The following is a 16,996-nucleotide window of genomic DNA, read 5'->3' as shown; positions in this document are numbered from 1 at the left end:
GAAGCTAATTTGAAAAACTTTTAAATAACAACAAATGTCAGAATCAACAGACAAAAGAATATAGGTAAATATACCAGGAGGAAAAAGAGAAGCAAAATGAAGAATATTAAATGTCTTTTTCTCTCCTGCATTATTGCTACAACTAAGTCATCTAGACCTTATCCTGCAGTCTACCTCTGATCAGAGGTGCACCCAAATGCATCCTGGTGTTAAGATGGGAGCAAAGGTCTTAAGTATGGAAGCAAACTGTTGATTTCTCCAAAAAGTCAATGGCTTGTACTGTTTAAACAACTTTCTTTTTATGCACATTCTGCAATGAATTTCATTGTAGAAAGTTAGAGAACCTCTAGCCTCAACATAGTTCACAACAACAACATGTATTGTGAACACTGGACTGTTGGCTTTCATTTTGATTAAAATCCATTACCATTTTCTAGGTTACAACGTGTAAAAACCTGTCACGCCAGGATCTACTCAGGTGAAGAAAGGGTTGACCACTAATGGATTTCACCCTTCAAAAATTAAAAAAATCAAATAAAATCCATGAAACATGATAAAATAATAATTACATGGAAGTGGTGCACAAATGATAATATCTGATTGAATACCTCCTTTAATGGGGAATCTACTACTATGGTAACAGAGAAAAAAAAAACTAATATATTCTGACTAATCAGAATTGATGTTAATTAAAGAAGAGTTCAAGATAATGACTTCTCATTACTACTTGATAGCTAGAAATAGATTGTTCTACCTCTAGGTAAAATAAGCAATTAGATAACTTCTGTTTTTAAGGACTTCTTTTTTTAAGAAGTCTTATCTCATTCTCTGTTCTTTTTCATTTGTCAAAATATTAATATGCACGTCTGATTTTTATCGCTGCTCATCTCTATACATTTTTGTGGTTCTCAGTCTACATTATTCTTTCACTTCAGTGTGATTTTTTTCTGTTGCTGTAAAGAAAGCACAGCTTGGATTATACACTGGAAGTATTCTATAAGGCATTGGATTATACACGCAAAATTGCAGCAAATGTGCAATACAGGCAGTGCTGATTTTTTTCTCAAAAAACTCAAATTTCAAACAAGCAGGATGAACTTTGAGAAAAACTGAGTATAATTTTCAATAGACATACAATTTCTTGGTGGAGGAATACTTGTAATTAAGCTATGAGGGTTTCTAGGACACTATCCATTACCACACAGAATACAGTGGCTTTGTTTCAGACTTCCTTTGAAACCTGAAATTTACCCAAACCCAGAAATTTCAAGTGATACTTAAGGTGCACAAATACGTATGAAATAAAGCAAAAGGTTATCTACTGCGGTGCATGAGAAAACTAAAACAAAGAGCATCACATAATCAGAAGGAGATGGCATAAGTAAATTGGAGAGAAAAGACTAATGAGTTTACCTTTTCTTGTCTGCTTAGTTTATATTCATTCCTTATAGTATGCCTTGTGCTGTTTTATTTTGCCTTGCTGTAAGTTCCCTAGAAAATTCAAATGAGCAGGACCTCATGATGTCTATGTAATCTATTATAAATAGTTGGAGATAAATTGGATTAGAACCATTAATTTATTTAAGAATGAAATAAAGCAAAGCATCAAAGAAAAAAAAAGAAAAAAAAAACACTAATGTAAATACAGTTAGTAATAATTGTAGAATTGTAGCATTATTTAGATTGAGTCCAGAGGAGGACCACACAGATGATCAAGGGGCTGGAACACCTCTTCTACAAAGACAGTCTGGGGGAGTTGGGGTTGTTCAGCTTGGAGAAGGGAAGGCTCCAGGGAGACCCTATAGTGGCCTGCCAGTGGCTAAGGGGGGTCTGCAGGAAGGCAGGTGAGGGGCTCTGTGTCAGGGAGTGGAGTGACAGAACAAGGGGGAGTGGCTTTAAACTAAAAGAGGAGATTTAGATCAGAATAAATTCTTCACTCAGAAGGTGGTGAGGCCCTGGCACAGGCTGCCCAGAGAAGCTGTGGATGCCCCATCCCTGGAGGTGCTCAAGGCCAGGCTGGATGGGGCTTTGGGCAGCCTGCTCTGGTGGGAGGTGTCCCTGCCCATGGCAGGGAGGGTGGAACTGGGTGGTCTTTAAGTTCCCTTCAAAACCCAAACATTTTTGGGATTCTATGATGTAAAAATCAACAGAACCCTTTCAAACTAACCTCTACGTTGCTTTTTAATAAGGATATAAATGTAGCCCATTCTATATTGGGTGATGTGATAGAGAGCTCTTTTTGTTATGCAATTGTAACTCATTTGAAAAAAGTAGAAACTCATGGGAGATATTTGATGGCATATAGGGACTCCCAAAGCACTTGAGAAGCTTGAAAATAATTAAATTATCCTTTATATCACACTCATATTCCTCCTGAGCTCCTAGAAACTATGCAGTTACCATCTATGTTCATCACAGAATATTTAAGGCCTCTGGCTAAGAAATCCCTGGTTTACTTGGGATTTCTGTTTTATCACAAAACTTATTGCCATAGACTGAAGAGATAACGAATGTGTTTTCAGCTTTCACTGATATTTAGTAACAAGGAATGTTTGCCATCTTTGATGAGAAAGGGGGGCAAATATAAATGTTATGTTACAGTCATTATCTCACTTGGCGAGAGATAACTATTGCCATAGTCTGTACTGACAGAGCTTTAGAACAAACAAAAAATAGTCAGCTTTAATGAAGAAGCTGAAGCAAGAGAAAGATACTTAACAATGGCTGTATTAAGGTGCTGTTGGAAATGTCATTAGTGATGAGCACAGTCAGAAAATAAAATGGAAATAACAGTCCACTAATAACTTCCTTAAGTTGCTTACGTAAAAGAGAAAATTGTCTTCAGTGTATCTCTTTAGGAAAGAACAAATCATTCAATATACCCAGTTGCAACACAGTCTGTCTAGTTCATAATCCACTTTTCTTATTCCAGATCAGTTTTTTTTTTCAGCAGAAAAGAGCAATAAGCACCCTGCTGCTTCTGTGTTACCAGTTCTTACAAGACACAGAATAATAAGGACACTGCCTCACAAGTGCCATAGCGAGGAACTGTGACTGCTTCATATGAAGTATGCTGAGTTAGAAGTGATTCAACCCAGGGGCTGGTGGCAATTCCAGCAATGTTTTACCAGTAAGAAGATGAGGGTAACTTGACTGAGTTATGATCTCCAAGCCCTTGCCTGCAATCAGTTTTGTTGTATGGGATTTTTCTTGGATAAATGTCCTTAGTGATAGCTTTACCCCCAGACCTGTCATGTCATTCTGTCCATTAGATGGTTTTTAGATTATTTCTCCAGATCTTAAGAGCTTAACAATTTCATTTTTTTCTCTTGAGCACCTCTCCCTTTCTTTTCCTTGTCGTTTTCAGATACCAGGAATGATTCACCTGCCCACTTCCATGTGAATTTCCCACCTCAGATGAACGAAACAGAAATGGAACCACCTGTTTTGAAACAGTTTTTTGATGAATGTTTATGGGATTGGTCTTTTTCTTCAACATCCTCTTGTCTCAACTGCAGTTACTTAGAAGCAAGCATATTCTTCACATTTTCATAAACAAACATCACCATTTCCCTTTTCATATTATTGGTTCCAAGCACTTTCACATATCTGTAGATGTTGTTGAAAGCACTGAAGTCAATAGCAAGCTTGGGCAGTAGAGTAGATCACAGGTGAACAGCACTATAAAGGATTGCAAATGAAATCTGATGCTGGTCTTACAGACCAAGAAATAGAACACAGATATAGCCCTCGTCTATTTTATCTTTCCATGTGGCAAGAAGACTTGGTAGATCTGAAAGCAGTTAATGAAAGCAGTATAAAACTAAATCTACTGTAGCCTGTGGTCAGCCAAATATGCAGTAATGTGCTTGTTAAACCAGTGTGCTATAACAATAACTATTTGGAGTTGGCCAAGAAGCACAGTAGTTTGGAAGGACTTGATGGTCATATGAAGAAAAGAAACAAGACCAAAATGTTTCATTACAGGGAAAACATAATAGTGGAAGGAAAAGCAGCCGGGCTTCAGCTGTGATTCTTAGCTATGATTGTTTTATGTAGCAATTAGAAGAGGAGTCGGGAAATATCTCTGTAATCACTGACATGATTTCAGGCAAAGCACTTACCATCTGGAGTTTTGGTTATCCTACCCGTAATATTTCAGGAAAAAAAAAAAAAAGGAAATTCTTGAAAGAAAGGTGGTATGTAACTTCTAGGTTATGCTGTTCAGAAGGGCTCTACCTATGGGCCATATGTGATTCTTCACTCGTTTGCCCATCTGCTTTTGAGATTAAAGGTGAAACTAAAACCAGCAGCTCAAATTTTAGTCCCTTTAAATAGTAAGGGTCAGGAAGCTTCATATTTGAACATGCGACTGCGTTTAGAGCTGGAGGGAACCTAGAGGAAAAAGAAATCCTTTGAATTAACAAGAAATAGAGAACTCAGACAGCTGTGACTTTGGCCTGTTCTTTAAGTTAGGTGGGGGTGCACAGAGTACTGTCTGCTTTTGTATGAAATAGCTGTCAAAGCAGAAGATATTCGACAACAGTGTATGGTGGAAAGATCTGCCAAACTTCTGTCTAGTTTTTCTGTTCAGTTTTGACCATCTTCAACAACTTTTGGTTTGTAGACAAACAGGGAAGACACTCTGAAATGTTCACACTCACATTCCTGTGTAAAAACCTTGCCGTGTTGAGCATTGGGCAGTGTTGCAAAGCTCCTCCCTTGTCCTCTCCTGCTCTGCTTTCTGACTCTCAAAGCCCAGGGACAGGGGCTGCCCAGTTGCTGCTACCATGCCGCCCAGTAAGGGAGTCCACTGCCGTGCTGTAAAGAGGAGGGAGGTTGAGATACAGGAGCTGGCAGCTGTCTGTATTAGGGTCCTGTGCTATACCTTGCTCTAGTCCTGTGCCAGCTGCACTGCATGGCAGGTGGCTTCCCATGGCTGCCTGTTGCTGGAAGTGCATATCAAACCTTTCTTCCAAACCCTTGTCACACAGGGAAAGCGTATGAAACGTAGCAGGGATGTGCTGCCGAGTCCCAGTGACGTGCTGCAGCACGGGGAGTTAGCTGCCGTTCGTTCAGTAAGCCTGAAAGAAAAGAGTTATTCTGGCTGGTGCCAACCTGTGGCCAGTGTGGAGAAATCCCTATGGGAAATTCCTAATGGGTGGCGAGGAGAAAATTGAGGATGATCTTATAGTTTTGCTGCTGATGCTGAAGTTATGAAAAAAAAAAAAAAAAAAGAGTCTTGGTCTCTGGGTGTCCTTTGGGAATTGAGCAGTCCGTTTATCCAGCTGAAGTAAACTGTTGCAGCTCTGCTGATCTCAGTAAAATCAATGGAGATGTGACAATTTGCCTTAGCTGATGAAATGGCCTGGGACACTGCTTTCAGTGCCGGGCGGGAACTCTGTCTGCTGACGAAGAGCTGTCAGCGTGTTGTAGCGTCTGGGAGATTTGTTGCATAATGTCACTTAAAGAGATGGTAAGGGGAAAAGGAGACCCTGAAAAGTAGTGGCTGTGGGCAGAAGGCCAGAAACAGTCATTTCACTGCCATATCCATTAAAAAAAAGGGGGAAAAAAACATCTGTGGCAGCTAAATTGGTATAATAAAGCCAGCAGATGAAAGCAAAAAGATCAGAAGGAAAGAAACAGAAAACATAGAAAAATGAAACCGGAGAAGTTGAAACATGCTTTTTATTTCCGGAAGTTTGCAATAGAATAGAAGTTAGAGGAAAACATTTTATTAAAAAAATATGAAGACTTGAGACCATTTCCTCACAGTGCGGGGAAATCACTCACAGAAAGAAGCCAGGGCTGTAGTAAAGTGTATTCCTCTGGACTGCCAACTGTGAGGGGAAGGCTGCTCACAGGTGGGACCGGGGCATGGTTGGTGCTGGAGAATCTCAGGGGACATGCCACCATTTCTGGCAGTTCTGGTTCTATTGCCTTTAGGGTGACACTTGGGAAAAAAGAAAAAAAAAGAGCTTCCAACGACTTTTCACAAATGACTTCATGGCACATTTCACAGACATGTTGATCCTTGTGTCCTGGCAAAATTCCAGTTTAGGTAATTGCATCTGCATTGGGTAACTGCATCTGCATAAGCTCACCTAGAGATATCATCTGTAGCATGGGTCAAATCCTACACACGAGCTGCTGACCTCAACTTTAAAAACAGACCCTGAAGTTTGTGTATTTTTAAGTGGTTATTGTGCTTTTTAACCCAAGGGTGACTGTGCTGCTGCTGCCTGCTTATAGTGTGCTGGTCAGTGGAAGTTTGCATAGTGATTTTACATCCTTCAGGGTAAACAGAGTCACATAAATGTAGTAGGCTCCTTCACAGTGGACAGAGCTCGGTGTATACATTAGAAAAGTAAAGAAAAGAGAAGTAGAAAAGGTTAAAGCTGCAGATGAGAGAGAGAAAGACTGAAAGAAAGAAAAATGGCAAGGAAGAAAAAATCATTGCACACATTCTGTGTCACATCTACTTGTACTTGCACTTGATTAACGTAAGCGTGGCCTACCTGACTATATCTAGTTCCGGAGAATGGAATCAGCCACTCAAAGTAGTCCCGTGTCTCTCTGTGGCGGCTTTAGTCACTAACTTGTTCTTAAAAAAAAAAAAAAATCAGAACAGCTTGTATTTGTTCCCTTTTATCACTGTTGTATAAAATGTAACTGATGGCCTTTTTCTTGTTTCCCATGACCATAGTTTGTCATTTTCAGAGCATCCCTAACCTCATCAGGTGGGCAAAAATCTCCTTTGTGGATCCTGATGTGCAGCATTGACCAGAAGCAGCTTCTGAGTTAGTTAGCATAGCCAGGACTGAGAAAGTCAGGAGATGTATGAAATGCAATCTTCAGATTCCCTAAATGTTGTCAGGCATGACTGTATGCACCTGGGAACTTCAGGCATCTACACCCTTTGGAAGATTTAGCATCCAGAATATTTTTGATCCCAGTTGGATCTGTCAGCAGTCCATTCTACAGTTCACAAATAGCAGAGGTATAGAAAGGATCCTAATGTAGTAGGTTGGGCGGTGCTTAATTAAGATCAAGCCTTTGATAACAATGCACATAGTCATAGACCCAAATGCATTCTGCTGATTATTAGATAATTTAGGAGTGCAGTCTCTCTATTCAATAGGAAATGATCAGCAGGCAGTCTCAAAGACAACTCATGCTTTAAGGGGGCTCAGTCAAGCTCTGTAGGTGCCTATGGCCGTGGACAAGAGAGCCAGAAGCAAGGATTGTGTTAGGGCAGTGGGCCTCCAGCACAGCATAAGCCACAGAATGTCACCAAGCATAATTGTTTGTGTGCCAAGCCTTCTGGTTGAACTGGAGCATCGCTCTTAAAAAGATCGGCTGGAAAAAGTGCCTGTTTAAAGCCAGGATGTTCATTTTTATTATTATGGTTCCAGCATATTTCCTAAAATTGTTGGAATGCCAGATGCCACTTCGGTGAACTCCAGATGGCGGAACTTTAATCAGTAGTGGGATGTGATTTACTAGAAATGCTCCTTTACAGCAAAAGTGGGTCTCAGGCTTCTTCTTCTTCTCCATTTTTTTTTTCTTTTTTTTTTCTTTTGTGTGTGTGTGTGTGTGTTGTTTTTTTGTTGGTTTTTCTAGGCATTTTGGTTTGCTTTTCAGACTGTGCATTTAAAGTTTCTTCGCTCTACAGATTTATGTAATATTTAAGTATTATTATGGTAAGAAAAAGTACCTCAGATCTAAATATTGCTTGCCATGCAGGGTGATGAGAAGTAAAATTCTTCATTGTAAGGGTTACCCAAGAACCTAGAACATGAACCTATCCCGTTTTTTCAAGATGAGAGCCTACTTTTGTTTAGTGCTCACAGCAAGCTTTAAAATACTTTCCTCCACTTCTCAACCTCAGGGTATTGTTTCATATGGTAACAGCATGCCTAGATGTAAATATTTGCATAAGGACTAGGTTCTCTGGTCTGCTTTGTTTTGTGCTGCCTGTAGCTTCCCAGCTGGGGTTCCTGCACTGATGAGAGAGCATAAAATCAAATATAGCTCTCTTCGTCTTTCCCCTTTCCAACCCACTCACAGGAGCACAGCAGCGGCCAGCAGCCAAGGCATGATACACTGCTATCCCCATCCGTCCGGTATTCTCTGTGATCGCATCTATCATCTTTATTCAAGGAGACAGCTGCTGGAGGTAACCCAAAAGATTTGACCACATCTTTGTATTGTGGAAGCATTTCATATTCTTCCTTTCAGCTAGAAGTGCAACCTGATAATAATGGGTCTTATTTCCTCTATGGGCCTAAGGAATAACATGACACTGCAGTGTCACATAAAAAGATAGAGTGTAAGGGTGAAGAGAGCTGATGTGATTCCCTGATTATTTCTCCTTAAAACCTATTTGTTTAACCACCTTTGCTTTTTCTTCTTCTTTTTCTTTTTCTTCCTTCTTTTTTTTTTAACATGTACCTCTGTGTGAGCACAGTTCAGAAGGCAGAGGTGAGAATATAACCTATTTGTGAAAACAATTAGAAAAAAAATGAGGTGCAGTGGGGGAGTCATTTACACCAAATAAATCATAATCTATAGCTCAGAATAGCACAAATAAGCAAAACCAAAGCCATTCTTACAGTTTTCATAATTTTGAGTGCCTTGGGGTTACTCCAACCATGAATTCCTGTGCTTATACTCTTGGTTTCATAGGCTGTATCACATCTGCTTTATAGAGCTAATTTTAATGTGATTCAGTCAGCTTTCATGTCCATTAAGCAGTGGACACATGGGCTGATGCATAGCCCAGATGCCTGAATACCTGTCTCGTTTCTCAGGTGGGTCCAGAGCTCTGTGATGCCATGGTTGCCCTGGGCATCAGAAATAGCAGCTGTAATGCCGGCCGCAGAGCACTTCATTCCCAGAAGCGCCTGGGAAGCTGCTGTATATACCCAACATAGATTTATGGAGGGACCAGGAGGGCATTACTTCAGAGGCCTGCTATCCTGCTAAGCTCATTCCCCCTCCAGGTACAAAGGAGCTGTGTCCACATCTGATGGCATATCTCTTAAAAACAACAGCTAGGTTAGAAATATAGTTGAGATCAACTCTATCAAAGGGTTAAAAACAACTGATCTTCCCATTACTTCCTCTCTTCGTTTCTCTTGGATAAACAATAGATCCAGTTAAAGAGAGAAATTCAACAAATTGATTTGGTCTTACCCAATTTTTGTTTTCACTCACCCTCAGTTATAGGGGTCAATGAGCAGAACATACGTTTAAAGTATAAGCAGGAGAAGAGCACAGGATGGTCAGGTCAGACGATTACTATTTTGGTTGAACTTCTCCCTGAGCCTCTGCCTCTCTACCAGCAAAATCGTATGTCATCTTTCATTCTCAAATGCCTCACTGCAGAGTGCCTCATAAAACTTGACCTGCCTCTCTAGGAATGACTTCATGCAGTGCTGAAACACAGCTCCTCTAGGACCTCAAAGTGATGCCTGTTAGGGGGCGTAATGTAACATGAATGAAGAGGGAATAAATATTGGGTTGCCCGATGTGTTTCAGGAGGCATTTGAGTCAAGATTTTGGGCTGGAATCTCCATTCAAGCCAAAAGGTTGATGGGACAATTAAGAACAAGAGGGATTCGTGATATCACTTTTACACCTCATCTGAAGTCTCTCATCAGTCCTATCCTTTTTCGAGATATAATTACGTCACTAGTTCAGTACTTACTAAAAATTGCTTTTCACATAATTCTGCCAGGACCTGCAACTTTTTAAGTTTTCCTTTAAAGTTACTGATTCTGACAGTAGTCCTACACAAGTTACCCTTTGCACATAGATAAAATCTCAGCTTTCAGTAATAACACAGTAAAAGTGCACTTTCTTTGTGTAGAGTATCTGCTGCTGCTATACCAGTAACCAGGCATTTATCGTATAATCAGATTTTTGCTGAAATATATGCCATATGTGATCAAACGAATGATGAATAAATTCAGAATGCAATTTTAGCTAGTCTATTTTTTGTTCATATTTTCTTCTTAGTAGAGTTGAGTCTTTTTGACCTTGTGAAAAATGGCTGCACTTGAACTAAAAATGTGTTTTATTTCTAGATAATGGACTATGCCAACTTCCTTTTCTTTTTTTTTTTTCTTTTTTTCTTTTTTTTTTTTGGAATTCCGTAGAAACTGTTTGGTATAACAGGACATCTTCTACATCCTTATTTACTTTTTCTTCCTTTCAGCCGATACTCTTGAATATAGCTAAAACTCCAATCTTTACTCATATGTCCTGGCTCCAGCAATTCTTTTTTTGATTTCTGTTGTTTTCTGTGTGGCAAGAACTCTTGCTATCAAGCATTACGTTTAGTTTTCCACTCATGTAGCTATGAGCTAAGAAATTACACCAATTTCTTGAGGCCTTCCGAGCTAAGTGAATTTGGCTCAATCTTTTTCAGCTATCAGCCCTTCCATTATTGTTAGGGAATGCTTCAGTGATATTTATCTGTCATTCTGGTAATGCAAGTTCTTTTGCTTTGATGCTGAGACTTTGAAACCTGGATGCCTGACAAGGTAGCACTTCCTCCAGAAAGAGCCTAATTAAAATGTGCTAATGCAGTGACCCTTGGTTCCTTGTAACCCCTGAAGACGTCTCTTATGGATATCTATTTTTGTTGTATGTCAGCTTTCAAAGCGAAAAGGTTTGGATTTAGTCACAGCGTTGTGCAGGGGCATTGTGGAGCTTTTCATAAGACAGCAACCATCCCTCCTTCCAAAGCTGCTTGGGAACAGTGTGCTCTCTATGGCCCTTAGGAAAGATGCAGACTGCTCCCTCCCCACCATGTAGCCAGTGAGCTTTGTGCAGCTGCTTATCAGACATTTTCTGCAGACTCTTTAATGATCTGATTTGCATGTTTACCTATATTGCGTGAACAGCCACAAACATCGGTTTTGCTAAACAGTGTTTTGGCAGAAGTGAACAGTGTCAGATGGAGACTAGAAATGCTTGACAGAATTCCCTGGGGCAGTAACAGCAGATGTGGGGAGGCAGAAATTACAGCAAGCCTTGTAAGAAGACTGGGCAAGGACCTCTGGGAAGACGGAGGCAGTCTGAGCTAACCAGGGGAGCCTGAGACGGATGCAGTTGCTTAGCAGAGGAGAACCCTCGTGTGAGTTTCATGCAGATTGTCATTAGCTTCAGTAACTCCTGGCTTTTCTGTTGGGTCCTGTCATCTTATTCTGTTCCCTCATTAATTTCTCAACTGATTTTGCTTTTCTCTTGCTCGTGTTGTTTACTTCCTACCAATACTGTCATTCTGTTTTCCTTCAGCACAGGATCCCACCGTGCTTCCTGCTTCCATCTCCGTTCTCTGCATTGTCCCTGTTTCTCTTACATTTTTTGAGTCGTTCCTGTCCTTTCCTCTCCATTCATCCCCATGTTTCTCTCCTTGCTAATGTTTGATAGCAGCACTGCTCATGACTATCACCTGTTGTACACCAAACTCTGTAGACATGCAAACCCTTTTAGCCCTATTGAAACCCAAAGAATCCTTTGGTACCTGGTTTGAACTTCAGTCCAAATACATTAACTTGCTGGACACACGGTTGATTTAAATATGAAGTAGTTAAGAGCTGCTGGAGGGAGTGCAGGAGGAGTGAGCATCTGCCTGAAAGCCAAAAAAAGGGGGCATAGCATTTGCCAGGTTGTCACTAGGATTTGAATGTAGGATTCCAGGTGGCTGTAGCTTTGGTCATGTTCTCAGTGAACAGCCGTTTTATGTAAAGGTGGACAGCTTCATCACACAAAAGACATAGAGATGACAAAACGTGTCATGCTGAGGCAATTCTTCTATGTCATAAAATAGCAGAATGGTTGCTATACCATTCCCCTCTATCTTAAGCATGTTGGGTAGAAATGTTGTATGACTGTAGATGCTAGAACACCCATGGAAATTTAAGGGATGGTTTCGGGCAATCTGTAGGCTGCTTATATTTCATGAAGGAAAGACTCAAGCACAGAAGTTTGCAAGCATTACGTGTGACTTACTGACAACTTTGACTACAAGTATAAGCTATGCTAAGACACAAGAGCTGAACCCAATCCAAAAGGCAAAGACATACACTATCTGATCAGTCAGCATAGCATGAGCTGTTTGGGAATGTCTCCTGAGACAGTCCTCCACAAACTTTGCTCAAAGACACTGAGATGTTCTCTGCCATGGAGTGATATCATGCACTAAAATGTGTCTAAGTTGTTACTCCTAAAAGTTTCCCCCCAATACTTCTTACATAATTCATTATTGCCTGTAAACCACAGCTTAGAAAAGATACATTCAGTGATGTCAGTTTTCCAGCTGTACTCAGATCTAACTTCTTCGTAGCAAAAGATGTTTAACAGCTCAATCAGGAGAGTAATCCTGTGCCTCACGTGTTGCCTGGCTAGATGTGCTGAAAGGTGGTGCCCCCTTTGATTGGCCTATGCCAGGCATGTTCTAGATAGATCACTTACCTGCACTTCTACATCATCACAGAAAAGTTCAGAAGGGAGCAAAAATTCGTCTCATCCACCCTGTAACCACAAAGGAAGATCAGCTGTATATAACAAATCATATTGGTTGTTTGTCTTTTTTTTTTCTCCACACTTCTAGTCTATAAGAGGTTGGAAATTACAATATAGTTTTGGTAGTCAATATTTAGAAGAAAATAGTTGATATTTTTCTGATAGAAAGGGAGTGATAACTATTTTAGAATTATGTATTATTTTTACAAAGAACTGAGATGCATTTTTTTTTAAAGGGAGAAGTATAAGGGGGCATCATAATAAATAAAATGCATCTAAACTTAGTCAATCACTGCTTAACAGGCTGCTTAATTGTATCTGAGCTACTATTGTAATACAATGTAATACTACAATGTACAATGTAATACTACATTGCAGCATCTTCAAAAAATGTTGCTCTTTTTAATGTCAGACTTGATTCATTTTGATTTCTTCAAAAGCAGCCATTGATAGAAACTATTCATCTCATTATTTATCAGTGGGTAGGGCTGAAAAAAAATAAAATGACTTAATAAATGAAAGAATTTGCAAAAATTTATGTGCACTTTACTATACATTAGCAAAAAAAAGCTGTTAATATAACTTCTTTTCGCTTGAACCTTCAAGCCATTTATAAGCTATCCCTATGACATTTCAGATCAGGCTTCAAGTTATTGGTATACTCTGGTCTGCCTTCATATGTCCAAAATTAAGAAAAGAAAATTAACTTTTAAGGTTCTTCCCACCTATCAGTAGTGGTGACAGACAGTCTAAGAACATCGTAGATTGGTGGATATTTGAATCTAGCAGAAGTACCCCTGGGGACAGCAGTTTTAATTCAATCTTGAAAGGAATGGAAGATCTCTTTGTTTCCAGAAGAGTGACTGCAGCAAGAAAGCGGAGCTATAGATCAAATGCTTAGATTGAACAATAAGTGAGATGATGTATTTTAAATTGCACAATGGTATAATGGTAGGGAGGTGCCAAGTGCTCTTTGAAAAGTGGTTTCAGATGTTTCCTACCCAGAACAATACAGATTTTGGAGACTTCATTTAAAAGCAATCAAAAGGCAAAAGGTCACCGTGCAAGCTGACTAATTGGTTGCCGGCCAGATGGAAAACTGTACTTAGTTCATTTCAAGGACAAGTTGCTGCTGGCTAATGTGTGGCAGATGGGGAGTTTATTTTCATGAGTCACAGTGATGTGAGGGCTACATAACTCTTTGTTTTGGGGAGGGTGTCAAGCCTGATCTTGTTTCTCTCATCTGAAGGATAGTCTGTGCATGGCCCGTTAAAAAGATGTGTGTGAATCAAAAGCAAAGATTTCACCAACAGATCCTCTTTGCCTGCAACCTCAAACTCAACTTTCATATGTTTACTGTCGAAGTACTGTATTGGTCTAACCAACTTCCCTCTCCTTTATCTTATTTGGGATGGTGTCTGGATGACAAGTGGTATTTATCGTCATCCACCATTTTGTCACTGTCTCCGTAATGTATGCCATAAATGGCAACATCTTTCCAGAACAAAACCAGAAAATGTTCTCCCTCTCTCTGATTCTTCCCAAAAGCCCATTTCTACTAGGAAATCTGCTGGGAACTGCATGGGAGCTTATGAGGAATAAGCCCTAGAACATCCATCGTCAATTGTATGGAGTGGTAATTAGTGTAATTTGTAAGTAGTTTGAATAATAATAATCAGAAAAAGATTGTTGTGTCTTTGGACACTTTTATGAAGATCCACCCATTCCCACCTTGAACGTTGTCTCTTTTGTACATTTCTTTCCACATTTCCTTCAGCTTTGTCTATATTTTTATTTGTTGAGATCTTTAAAGTAGCTCCACTTTTCTGCGTGTTTTTTTTTTTTAATTATTATTTGCCATCAGAGTAGATTCTTTAGCTTCAGGCAAAACATGTGATCTACTCTTTGTCCTTTAGAGTTCTGTAAAGCCTCCTTTCAAGTCTGTTGCTGTTTCCAGTATCCTGGGAACAAAGACGTATTCATGCTTGAAATATCAAAACTTACCAGTTAGTCTTACTTAAAAAGTGAAAATTCAATAATACAGCCAAGATTCCAAGTAAAGCATTGCCTTTATATTTTATTATGCCTGGAAATTATGGAGTTAAGGCCAGCTTTACTAAAATTCAGGACAATAGTCCCATATATGTGTCCAGAAAGCTGTGTCATAAGTTGCATTCACGTTTGGCAACCCTTCTTTCTGATGTGATTCTGGTATTTTATTTTATTTTATTTTATCCCTGTTTTTTCTTACACAAAAAGTCCTCTAAAACATTACCTAGCAACAGGGCATGCTCTGTGTGTGCTCTGTACTGAGAGCAGCCCTGGGCATACCAAGTTATGTTTACATTGTAGAATGCCACATTCACAAGTATTTTTCTCTGGTGACTTACGTTGTATATATGTTGATATGCAACTTGGTGCCAAGATGGAGAGCTACTCCAAGGAGACGGGTGTCAGCATGAGCTGCTGTATATATATCTGGACTAAGTTTTCTGAATACAGCACACTGCAAGCTAGTCAAGGTTTTGAGTTAACTAATTACTGCAGTTATAAAGTAAGTTGCATACTGTTTAGACTAGGATGTAGTTTTGACTAAATGAAGGATAGAAGGATGGAATGGGAAGACAAGAAAGTTGAAGATGAGAACAGGAAGTATTACTTTTTTTTTTTCTGGAAATGCTGTTCTAAAAATTCAAATCTTGATTTTAAAACCTGAATCTGTTCATAAACATAAAAGGAAAATCTAGAAAAACCTCAGTGGCTCTATACACTTTTCTGAAATAAAAATAATTATTTTTTGAAATTTAAATTAAAATATACACTTAAGAAATTGACTATTTTTTAAAGAGATCCTAGAACATCCCACTGCAATCGTAGCAACAAATTGAAAATGCAATGAATTATAGCAGCATTAAGGATCTCTGCTTGGGTGTGTAAACTCTCAAGGTCTAAGGAAATTAATTACACTAAAAAGCAAGATTATACAGAATACGTGTAAATAAGCTGTTTCATTTAACAGCAGCAGAGTTGCTGTTTTTTTGGTTTTTATTTGTTTACTTATGAAAGACATCAAAAAGTGTACTTAAAAAGTCAAAAAAAACCAACCTACACAGTCTAGTACCGAGCTAGCCAGCCTGTAAATGCCAAGCTAAACCCAGGGGAAAAAAATTCAATTCTTAGCTGGTTAGAGGAAGGGGAATAGAAAAAATAATTAAGTCAAGGAAGAGATAAAAATAGACAGGCAAGCTGAAGCAGAGGAACCTATTTTCACTCTTATAATTTCAATATTGTCTGGATTGCTGTAGTTACGAAATTGTCATAAAAGTTGTGAGATTGGGTGGGTTTTTTAGCTGTAAAGAGTTAACTATTTTATGTTGTTATCTTGTTCCTGAGCTTTTAGAAGTGATACCTTGCAGAGTTTCTCTGCAGCCATGAGGTCAGAAACTTACTTCAAGAAGAAAAGATGCATTAGAAGTTATCCCATAGTCTCATAACTCCACGAGCTGGGAGTTTAAGAAACTATGCCAAATACTGGCAATCTTGAAAATTAAAGAGCAACTGAAACTTTCTCCCTGATGGAGTCTGCGACCCTTCATCTCCACCAGCAGTTGTCCCTGCAGTTCGCCAGCCCAAGGGAAGCCCCAGGCTGCCAAAACATTGCTGATTTGCAGTGTTACCCCAGCGCACAGGTGGATTTTCTTCCGAGCAGGGCATGGCAAAAGCAAGGCTTGGCAGAGAAGCAGCCTATGGCTTTTGCCAGCACTTGGAGGGGTGTGGAGCAGGCACTTCTGGAGCAGTCAGTGCGTGTGTGAGCACAGATCTCCCCCTGGAAGTGTTGGTGCTCACCTCCAAACGTGAGAATCTGAGCCCTGTTTGCAACACAGAGCAATGTGAGGCAGAGCTGAGACCGCTGCAGCCTCCTCCTACACGAGGCACGTCGCTGGTCTCCTGGGGCACTTTCAGTGCTGGGCTCTGCAAGAGGGTCAGCGGCCTCAGCCTGTCCCGCATCAGAGCTGAGCAGGAAGAGGAAATTGATGGACTGAACAGTAAAACAGCCTTACAGTACTTTAAAAGCCAGCTTTCATCATGTCAGGGGCTCCTTTGGCCCCATATTGATTTGATTGGTCTATCTTCAGCAAAGCATCTGTTTTAATTTACAGCTAATGCTGCAAAGGTTTGAATCCTGAGTCAGAAATTTCCCCTGCTTCCCTCCCAAAATGAGCAAAGTAAATGGAAAAAAACACAGACAAATGGACCTACTCTTTGATTTAAAGATATATTGTGCAAAATCCAAAAATGTTTCTTTGCTATCCCCCTTAGGTCCTCAATGTCTTGTTGTTTTATCAAGAACAAGCATTAGCTGGGGATTTTGATCAGATTTGGGAGGAACTTGACTGGGGTTTGATTCAAAATTTACCAGGAAATTCAATTTTCTGGAGACCAAAACTCATTTGAATCT

The 16,996-nt window shown here is 39.7% G+C and overlaps 1 long non-coding RNA gene across 1 annotated transcript in view; it reads right to left on the bottom strand.

The window, feature by feature from the left end:
* The window catches only part of LOC125181969 (uncharacterized), a 76,485-nt gene that overhangs the window by 17,072 nt on the left and 42,417 nt on the right, over positions 1-16,996 (bottom strand). The window contains exon 3 of the long non-coding RNA XR_007160736.2: positions 12,487-12,546. This is a non-coding gene — a long non-coding RNA (uncharacterized lncRNA). The remainder of the gene's footprint in view (positions 1-12,486; positions 12,547-16,996) is intronic.

Source organism: Anser cygnoides, chromosome 1 (assembly GCF_040182565.1).
Source record: "Anser cygnoides isolate HZ-2024a breed goose chromosome 1, Taihu_goose_T2T_genome, whole genome shotgun sequence".
In the NCBI taxonomy this organism is placed as follows: domain Eukaryota; kingdom Metazoa; phylum Chordata; class Aves; order Anseriformes; family Anatidae; genus Anser; species Anser cygnoides.
This window is presented reverse-complemented; position numbering and strand designations above follow the sequence as displayed.